This window comes from Mastomys coucha, unplaced genomic scaffold (assembly GCF_008632895.1).
Source record: "Mastomys coucha isolate ucsf_1 unplaced genomic scaffold, UCSF_Mcou_1 pScaffold7, whole genome shotgun sequence".
NCBI lineage: Eukaryota > Metazoa > Chordata > Mammalia > Rodentia > Muridae > Mastomys > Mastomys coucha.
Genome location: NW_022196913.1, coordinates 38,501,145 through 38,508,297, shown reverse-complemented (window position 1 = coordinate 38,508,297; position 7,153 = coordinate 38,501,145).

Below are 7,153 nucleotides of genomic sequence, written 5' to 3'. Positions count from 1 at the left end.
AATTTCCTGTGATGACTTCCCTCTGTGATGGACTGTGATCTGTGAAGCTGGTAAAGCCTCTCTTCCCCTAAGTTGCCTTTAGTCTGAGTGTTGTAGCTCAACAGAAAGGGGACTAGAACACAAGACATGAATGGATGAGGAGCTACTGCCAGGAGACCCACCACTGCCACCCACCAAAGTGACCATTCGAAAGGTCAGGAAGCCTTCCTTCCTTCAGGACCCAGACTCACAGTGCTTTATAGATATGTCACCAGAAGGGATATGAGAGCAAGAAAAGCAGGATTGGAACATCACTGTCACTCACAACGGCCCATTCAGAGGACTGTAATTTATAAACGTGTGCAAATGGAACCCAGGACCAGAATCCTGCTTCCATCAGGGAATGCTGCAGGAAAACTCTGAGCAAGTAGCTATGGCCGTGTCTGAGCACTGGGCTCTGGATTAGTTACCTTCCTCACTGCTGTGACAAGATACCCTGAGGGGACAAGCGGTGTGCAACAGCTGGGGTGGGATGGCCAGCAGGCAGCTGCGTGTGTGAGTGGCCTGAAGAACGACAGGCTTTGGATTCATACAACAGAGACTAGGTGATGGCTAAATGGCCCAAGGATGCACGAAGCCAGATGAAAATGCACCGGGACTCCAAAAGAAGGGACTCTAGAGAAGTCATATTTCTTTAGGATATCTTCCTCCAGGAATGAAGATGCTCTGAGGGCTTGGTGCAAAGAGAGCAAGCCCCTTTCTAAGAACTTACCTCCATTAACCTACAGTCTGTCATTTGTATTATTTCCAGAGAGATCAGTGCTTATTCCACTAATATAATATTCTGCAATGATGTTTAGCTTCAATGTCTTTACAGACATGCAAACCTCACTTTCTCAGAAGGTACTTCACATTGCCTCTGCACGACTGCAAATGGTGGGTGACCCACCTGCCTGCTGAAGTTAGCCATCCCTTATAGAGAAACCTCACTAGACTCCAGGTAGGCTAACTAAAACTGTTTCCTGTCCTCCATCCCCACCTCTTACAGAACAATGCTCTGCAGCTTAAAGCAATGCCTGTGTGCGGGGCTGCCCTTGCTCTCAGAGCGCTCCTAAGGACAGGAATAGGGTTATCCACAATGCTCTGCTCAACCTGAGACACTTGGTAGTAGGCATAAGGCAGATGACTGAAATGAGTGCAAGGTTCTAGTAGGTGTCTTGGGCTTTAGTCCTGGTTCCTCCACTAATTAGCCTGATGTCTGAATTCTAGGTCTGTTGCCTTAACTGTAAATTGAGATGCTTCGTTCAAGCCCTCTCTATATAAGTGCCTTCCAGGTTTAATTTAAGATCAGGTAAGAATGTAACAAGAGCCTCATACGGGAGGGTGCAACTGTCAAAAACACCACTAGATGGCAGATGGGAAGGAAGCTATCAACATGCAGAATGGCTTTTAAAAAGAAAAAAAAAAAAGGCCAGCCGGCCGCTGTGTGTCCTTGAGAGTCAGTTCTTGGGAGCCTCCCCCAGGCTCTGCAACCGGTAAAACACAGCCAGTGAAACAATCAGTCCGGTCACCTGAGTGGACCCCAACCTCCACCCACAGAAGCATGCAGCAGAAGCCCAAGAAGGCCAACTAGAGGACGGGCCTTTTGATACATCTCTTTCTGCTACCACTGTAACCTCTAGAAAAGATTTCTTTAGAATCATAAGGGGTTTTGTTCTGTTTTGGTTGGTTGGGTGATCTCAGCTGGGGATAGAACCTAGAGCCTTTTATGCTGCGCCTCTGAGGTACACCTGCTGTCCAGTCAGGGAATTTTAGATGCAGGTAAGAAAACTGCTCTGGGGAGCTGATTTCAAGGCCCTGAGTTCAGTTCCCAGTACTTGAAAAGAAAGGCAGGGGAGCGGGGACCGGGGACTGGACGGGCGGGACTGGGGCGGGGGAGGAGAATGTGAAAATGGTTCCTGTGAGCATCCTTCCAGGTGTAAAAACAGAAACCACCTGCAGGTGGAGCTGTCTCCTGGGAAGTTTCTTGGAGCGTTTAATGATTCATAAGAACTTCTGAGATGTTGGCGGCACCATGTGAGCAAGATCTTTGGGCTTTTAGCCAAACTCAAACTCAAACCCAAACTTGGTTAAACGCCATGATAGGTAATGTGGTACCCAGGTTAATAATAGACTAGTTTATGCTACGGTAAACATTTTGACCTTGCTATATCAACAGCTGGCTATGAGCGGTTCTATTTTTAGCTTATGCTGTATATCTAGCTTGCAATAAGACAAGTTGCTTTAAGAACTCTAGCTGATAGGCCCCCTGCCACCACAGGTCACAGTGGCAGAGATGAACACCAAGTGATGGCTCTCAGTGGTTTTTGTTCTGACCTAAAAGTGAGATATCACATCCCTCATACCTCACTAGTTTAGTTCCCTCTTGCTGCTCTCCTGCAAGGTGAGTGGCAGGCTGAATAACTAGGGGATAGGTGGAATGATTTCAGAGCAGCACTGTGTCTGCCATAGTGACAGCATTGCGATTGGGGGCTGGGGGTGTAGCTCCGTGTTAGCATATGGCATGCACTGAGCCTGAATTCAAGCCAGTTCCAAGAAAAAAAAAATCTGATTAACTGAGAGTCACTGCATCTACCAGCCAAGGCCTCTCTAGACTCTCACTGAGAAGCTCTGGTGGCCTAGGGCCAGAATTCTGTTCACCCCAGGGAGCTATCAACCTATTTTAGGTCTTGTTCTAAATCTTAAGAGCATACGGTGACCTCTTCCTATGTACAAGTCCACAAAAGCTAGCTGTAGCAAACCCTAGAGAGTGTCCTTCTGGCTCTGCTACTGTAAATGAGAGGACCGTGCTCCAGCCTGAAAGTAGCCCTTCCCTACAGGCAGAGGCCCCATCTCCTCTCACCTCAAGTATATGACAAGGGCATACAAGGGTAACACACAGACATTTTTCTCATCTTAAGAAAAAAAAAATCTTCCCTTGACTCTGTGTTCACCTTCAGCCATAGGAATATTCCTGGTCTGTCTTGTTTGAAAAAAAAAAAAAACCTCATTCATAGAGTCTGAGAAACAGCTGAAAAAGACAGAAGGGACGGGCCCAAAAGCTAAGGAAAGGGCACGGCATGCAATTTATTAAGTCCCTATAGATAGCACCATGTCTGAGGATACAGCAAGACAGGAGAATAGTAGTAACACTCTAAACCAGGACGGGAGTAAAGTCTTGTTAGACAAAGGAGGCCAAGGCCAGCCACAAATTCCTGGTCTTTCTCAAAAACTATTAACATGTCAAACATCAGCTTAAGAGTCAGTGAGTTTGAACTGTTTTGTTTATGCCATAGCCTGTGGAATGCATGTCGGGTCACCTGGCGGGCAAGATGGCAGTTACAACTAAGATGGCTATAGTCAAATCAAGTTGGCTCCACCCCCACCCTACCCTCCAGCAAACTCCTGGAAAGAGGGTTTCTAAATTTCCCTCCTTTCCTTCTTCATATTTTTGGTGTGTGTGTGCGTGTATGTGTGTGTGTGTGAAAGACAGAGACAGAGAGAAATAGAGACTCTATATGGTCCAGCTGTCCTAGAAGTCATTAAACAAAGCAGTCTGATCTCAGACTCAGAGATCTGCCTACCTCTACCTCCCCAGTACTAGGATTAAAGGCACATGCCACCATGTCTTGCCTCTTAATTGTTTTTTTGTTTTTGTTTTTTGGGTTTTTTTGGACATAGGGTCTCTCAATGTTGTTAAGGTAGCCTAGAGGATGAAACTGCCGTGCCTCAGCATTCTCGGTCCTGGGGTTACAGGCCTGTGCCACCAGGCCTAGTCCTTCTCTCTTGAACTCACTCCAAGTGCCACTGAGCTTCCCCTGCCAGAGTCACCAGAGCCTCCACTCCTTGGTCCCTTCCTTACTGAGTAGAACAGTGATGGTCAGGATGCTGTCCTATCCTGGTGCCCTTGTTCCTCCTGGCTCTCCTCCCAGGTTTACTGTCTGTTTCTTTGTCATAGTTCTGCCTCTGTGTTCGAGGCCAGCCTGGTCTACAGAGGTGAGTTCCAGGACAGCCAGGGCCACACAGAAAAACCCTGTTTCGAAAAACAAAACAAAACAAAAAAATGTGTCTCTAGGAGAGTTCTGCCTCTACTATACAAGTTCCTGTATCCCTGTCCTCCTCTGAAACTCCTCTTGCTCAGTGCTCTCCCCACAAAGAACAGGATTTCCTTTTACATCCCGCTGGTTTACCAATATATGTCTCTAAAGCCAATATCCAAATTCACTGGAGTTTGGCTGGGTCATATATAGAGATGCTCTCTCTCTCTCTCTCTCTCTCTCTCTCTCTCTCTCTCTCACACACACACACACACACACACACACAAACACAAACACACACACACACAAGCGGGGGTGGGGGAGGAAGAGAATGCTTCAAGTTCAAGGCTAGCCTGAGTTACATAGTATCAAGTCAGCAGGGCAACATAGCAAGACTCCAACACACACAAGCCTTCAAGCATCATAAGCAGGCAAATGTATTTATTTCTCTTTTTAAACCCCATAGAGTTTTAACCAATATAATGTCAATATGGCCTTGCCAATCCTGCCTAGAAGATAACTGCTTATCTGATCAGCCTTAGACTCTGGGCTCCCCAACCAGGCCACTCTGATTTCTATGCAGAAGCAGAGGCAGCAGGAGCTAGGATTCTGCTTCAATCCTCATCTGAAGGACATCTTCAACTCGGCCTTGATGAACCACGAGTGATAAATAAAAGATTCCTCCCTCAGGCGCTGGTCCTTGCAGAAAAAGGCAGCTACAAGATCCTTGCACCGATTCACACAGCAGAGTTCCGCCGTGTTTCAAACAGGAATACTGCTTAGCAGCTGCAGGGTGATTATTTGTAATCACCGAGTAGCATGGACAACGATAGCAGCAGAAACCTTGGAGACTGCTGGGTTCAGGAGCGGAGGGAATACGGTAGACAGGATAGGGTCGGGTTCAGGTAGGTTGGCCCAGCCAAGTCCCCAGAGATGGGAGGAGGAACTTTGGGAAAACCAGGGCTACGGGAAAGCACCTGGTCACTGAGGAGGGGACGGGGCTGCGCCGCCTAGCTCTCCTTCGAGAAAGACTGGATTAGAGAACGCGAGCCAGCGCGGGCTAGCGAGCTCAGGGAGTTGGGGATGGGAAGATGAGAAGAACCACAAACCCATCTGTCCTGGATTTAGGGGCTCACAGATTTCCACGAGTCAGCCTACATGTTTCATGACTGAGAAAGGGCTCTCAACTCCCCCAAATGAGCTCCAGAGGTTATTTACTTCCAGCTGGCTGAGAAAGGAAAATGTGTTTGTAGAGGACATCCAGAGAGATTGAGAGGGAGGGCACACTGCTAGATTCAAGGGGAGTAGTACTCCACCCTCTTGATTTAGATTTCTGATACCTTGGAATTCCCAGTATAACCCCAAGGTTTAATTTTTTAGGTAAATGTGGGCCCCGGTGTAATTCTAATTTTGGAAATTTTCCTAGTTCTCAGATAAGAGCATACATGTGGAGAATAATCCTCTCCCGGATGTCGGATAATTGTATTTGGGCAGGAAAATCTGTAAGCGTTCAGAAGTGTGTATTAAAGAGCGCTGTCCTTTGAATGTGGCATGGCCCTAACCAGCCATCTTGAAATTAGAAGAGCTATAATCACCAGTACCAGACCCTAGCAAGATTGAGCCCGCTAAGAGTCTCCCATGGGAAGTGAGGGAGAGCACTGCAGACACAAGAGGTTCCTCCCCTCCCCCAGGATATAGATATAATTTACAACTGCTGAAAGGAAACTCTTCTTGGAAGGTATATTCGCTAGTAAGTTCCCCATGCTCCCGTCCCAATTAAAAACTATCGGTTCACCAAGCTAGAGTTGGGGTTGAATGCCTCCTTTGGTCTGTTGTCAGTGCCTTGCTTGGGGGAGTAAACATTTTTTAGTTTCTTCCCAGTAAATGCCACATGTTGTAGTTGTTCAGGGAGATAACGTGGAGATTCTGGGACCCACCTTATGAAGAATAAGATGAGATTAAGACTTAGCCAGGATGGGCAAAGGAGCAGAGCAGGTGGAGTTAGAAATCCTAAGCACAAGTAAAGGCTGAGCGAAAGGTCATCCTGTCCCCCTGGGTAATTCTGTTATTTTCTCAGGAACCTCAGCCTGACTTCAGAGCATTGTGCTAGAGATGGAGATAGCCAGTCCTGGGAGGAGGCCGAACAAAAGCTCACGCTCCTCCCCTCCCTTCCCCCACCTCCCCAGCTCGTGATGCTGAAGCAGATCCATCGTGAATCCCTGCCTGGGAAGGAGGGGCAGATGGGCTCGGCTTAGTTCAGGTTATTCCTAAAACGATTAAAGCCTTCTTCTCACACTGTCGACTCACAGCCTGTGTGTAATCCTGCCATCCGACTGTCCCCACAGAGGGCCCTTTGAGCACCGGGGACTCTACACCTCCACCGAGTTGTGGGCGGGTCCGTTCTTGGCACAAAAGAGGCTCCTTTGCTGAACCATGGCTGCTGCAGCAAGGCTATTTCTGTGCTTGCTTTCTCTTCCTGGTGATGAAAACAAGCACATCCACCCAGTAAATAAAGGCGAAGCCAATGAAAGCAGCTGTATTTCAAGGAGAGCCGGGGGACAAGCCAGAGAATAAATGAACAGATCTAGTGACAAAATGTCCATTCATTGGGTTCACTGGGCAAACATTTACTGAAGGCATCTGTGCACCCGGCACTATACTGAATGCTGGAGAGACACAAAGATGCCCTTGAGAACTGTGACCACCGCCTCACCTCCACTAGAGGAGCCAAACACAGCACCTTAAAGAACTAGGGATATGTGGGATGTTTGAATCATCTGCAAAACATGAATGAATCCCACGAGTGATGTTCAGCATCTGCTCAAAATGTCTTATTTGTTATCCCAGTCCATAACTTGTGTCAATCAAGCTCACTGATTCTAATAATAATTGTACCTAGTTTTATCCAGAAACCCACTCTTTGATAGTCAAGTAGCCACTCAGTAGCCAATCCTACACTAACTGATGTCCTACTGTGTGGGAGGCGCCCGGGAAACACCACAAAATGAGGTAGACAAAATTATTTTTAAAGAAAGAAAACGAGAAGTGCCGGGGAAGTGGTGGCGCATGCCTTTAATCCCAGCACTTGGGAGGCAGAG